Raw genomic sequence first — 3,860 nt, forward strand, 5'->3', positions numbered from 1 at the left:
CTTGTGTATTTGAAAACCTAGAACAATACTCCCAACATCTTCTTCTATTTGGAACAAAATGCTATATTTATATGTATACATAGATTATGCTTCTTCTCCATTCGTGAGCTTTTGCCGGTAGGATCACTTTGTTGCCATCGATAATACCAATAGGTTTCATCAGTAATGGTATGTTTTTTTGTGACATCGTTGCTGCCGACCTAGGTTTTTTGTTGCTGCTTTTAGTTTGCCATTGATTCCGAAGTCGATCATTGATTCTGACGATGTTTTTCTTTTTTCTGGTTAGCCCATTTTTCGGTGGTGTACCTTATCTTTCAAGCCTGACGCTGGTAAGTTTTCTATTTGCCCTTAATTCTGGTTTGTTGCTGGTGGTTGTTGTTGATTTCTGATGGCGTTTCTTTTATTTTGGTAGATTTGTGAACCCTAAATCTACCACTTCTTCTTTGGAAGAATATATATATATATATATATCTACCTTTTGGGTTTGTGAAAAGGAAAAAAGAATGAAGAAGAGGAGAAGGAGGACTGAAAAGAAGATAAAGATGAGAAGAAAAAGAAGATGAATATGAGGATGGGGTATAACTGTCAATTTACATATTTTGTTAACAGAAATTAGTGTGCACTTAAATCCAGTAACCACATGGGGATTATGTCTGAGTGTCAGGGGGTGATCCGCACCTGGCCCAAATCACAGGGGGATAAAGTGAAGTTTGTCCAAGAAATAATTTTGAAAAATCACCAAACAAACATACAACCAGATGATGGATCATAACTAAATATTACTTTAAAAAAAAATTAAGTTATAACTAAAATAACGATCATAATATGTCATAATTAATATTACAATATGTCATAACCAAGAGTTATAACTAAGCACCACTTAAATTATAACTAAAAGTATATTCAATCATAGTTAAAATAAAAATAAAATACAAATCTACTTTTTAGACTCACTTTATAAACTAATGATTTATCCAGAAGATGATTGGTTGATAATTAGAAAATTTTTAATTATCAACCAATAATTTTCTTGACAAATCACTGTACCTAGAAAGTAGGTTTAACTTTTGAGTTTGAATAACAACACAAGAAATCAAAATGAAATCATAACTAACAATGTAATATGTCATAACTAATAATATAATATGGCATAATAAAAAATCAAATATCATAATTAAAACATATAATATACAATTTTTTTTCTTAAGATATGTATTACAGGAATTAGGGCTGAGCAAGGAATCCGTGAAATCTGTAATCCGATCCAGTCCAGTCCAATCCGATAGGTTTGGATTGGTTTTTTGAATCCGCGGTTCGGTTCCGGATTGAAGAATTAAAAATCCGTAGTCCACGGATTGGTTCCGGATTGAACCCCACGGTTCCGGATTGGAACCGATCCGGACCGTATACAAATAGTCTATATTTTTATTATACATCCTCCCCCATAGTATCTTCTCTTATTCTATATAAAATTTAAACTCAAACCTAAAACCGTATAATATCTTATTTTATTACTTTTGTTTGTATTTTCTTATGGTTGTTTAAATTCAAGAACAATATGTCACTATTATAGAAAAACATGTTGCTATTATGGAAATGATATAGCGCTATGTTTATATTTTTATGAAATTAAAGTGTTATATATATATATATATATATTTTTTGTTATTTAATTATGTGAATCCGTGGTCCTAAACCGATCCAATCCGTATTTAAATGGATTGGTTCGGATTGGTTCCATGATTTAAACGGATTGGATTGGTTCCAATTTTTCAAGAACCGTAGATAACGGATTGGTCCTGGTTTTACCCAAATCCGATCCAATTCGGACCATGCTCACCCCTAACAGGAATTTACACATATGATTCTCTTAAGCGATGACACATGATACTCAGCAATAACACCTGATAAATGGGTTTTAGTAATAACAATACATATTGGTTAAAGTTAAAATAATATTTAAATTTTTGAAATTTAGAATACATTATACATATTCCTATAGACTTATATTTAGAATACATTATACATATTCCTATAGACTTATATATATTTTTATAAATTTTAATAAACTTTATATATATATATATTAATATTAACTAATGGAACTCAAGTTTGATTCAAGTGATTGTATCCTCGATTTTTTTTTTTTTTTTTTTAAATTTATCCAACCTCCCTTCAAAAAAAATTTAAATATCCAATAATAGTATTATTATTATTATTATTATTATTATTATTATTATTTTGGGCAAACGATATACATAATATTAATAGGTTAGTAGTAAGATTAGAACGAAAAGGCTGTTTGGTCCACCCACTCTAATCATGAACCCTGGCTTACGCACTATCCTAAAAAAATAGCTACATGAATCAATTGCCCCGTCCACTAACGTCCATTATTAGTATTATTCTTTCTTAATATATTATTAAGGTAAAATCGTATGAAGAAGAAAAATTTACGTAATCGATCCTATTTAATAGGATTTAAGGTTTAGTTTGATTTAGTTTGTTAAGTTAGAGAAAATCACTTCTACTAAATTGAGAGTAAGAATTTTGATTACTGAAAAACAATACTAAGGAATTATTTGGAATGTCCTAAATAAATGTACTTTTTGACTTTTTAGACTAAAAAGTAGAGGAAAAAAAGATGATTGTTTGAGATAACTTTTTGACTTTTTATGAAAAAATGTGTATTAAAATATTGTATAAAATAATAAAATTACCATTTTACCCCTAAATATATAATTGTCTACTGATAGTGATGGTACCGTCATGCATACGGTTGGCAGCAAGATGTATAGGACCAAATTGTCTACAGTGCTGTTCTGACTGGACGGTGTTGTTCAGCCCGTGGGGGCCCACCACAGGTCTCGTTTTGATAATCGGAACCGTTCAATATGTAGAATTCGCCGAGTACTATATTTTTGTAAAAAATCACGTTGATCAGATATCGATAGCTATCTGATCGGATTAGTTTTTTGTCAAACGTTACTTTGTGCACCGTCCATTTTTTTATACAAAACTAATTTGATCATATAGTTATTGATATCCGATCAACATGAGTTTTTACAGCCATATAATACTCGACGAGTTCTATATATTGAACGATTCAGATTATCAAAACGGGAGCTGTGATAGGGCCCATGTGCCGAATAGTGGTAACTTTTTGACTTGTACTTTTTTGTACTAGCAACACTGCAGACTGCACATCACTTCAGATCATCTTTTTGACTTGTACTTTTTTTTGTAAATTTATTTTTTATATATATTTTTTGTGAATAGTAATAACTTTTTGACTTTTTTAATAACTTTTTATCTTTTTTCATGGATGTCAAATCAGCCCTAAGACTTAAAAAAAAATTATTAAAAATTTTACATAATACTCATGTATAGATCTCAGACAATATGAGTCTCACAACCATATAAATATTACAACAATGCTACGCAACTCGAATTTGAGTTTGTCCAAATAGTCAGAGTTTTGGTTTGTCAGTCGTCCAGTCGGTCATTTGAGTGGTTGTTTAGGCGGTCGGCTGGCAACAAGGTAACAGTCGCTATCAACAAGAGTGACAATCGCAGTAGACAAGTATTGCACTAGTCGTACAAGCGGTCGACTGACATGTACAAATTCAAACAACTCGGAAAAACTCAAATTCGAGTTATCAAACATTATTATAAATATTAGTTCAAAAAAAAACTTTATTATAATTATATTATTTAGAATTTTTAATAATCACCTCATCAACTTTTTGTTTTGCCAACCTCAATCACCCTCCCTTACAAATCATCCTCCCTTCAAACTTCATTTAGCCCATTGTTACCCTCAAAACTCAAACCTCTCTATCTCAACATTTTTCTTCAAA

This window comes from Camellia sinensis, chromosome 12 (assembly GCF_055761805.1).
Source record: "Camellia sinensis isolate YWXY chromosome 12, ASM5576180v1, whole genome shotgun sequence".
Classification (NCBI taxonomy): Eukaryota; Viridiplantae; Streptophyta; class Magnoliopsida; order Ericales; family Theaceae; genus Camellia; species Camellia sinensis.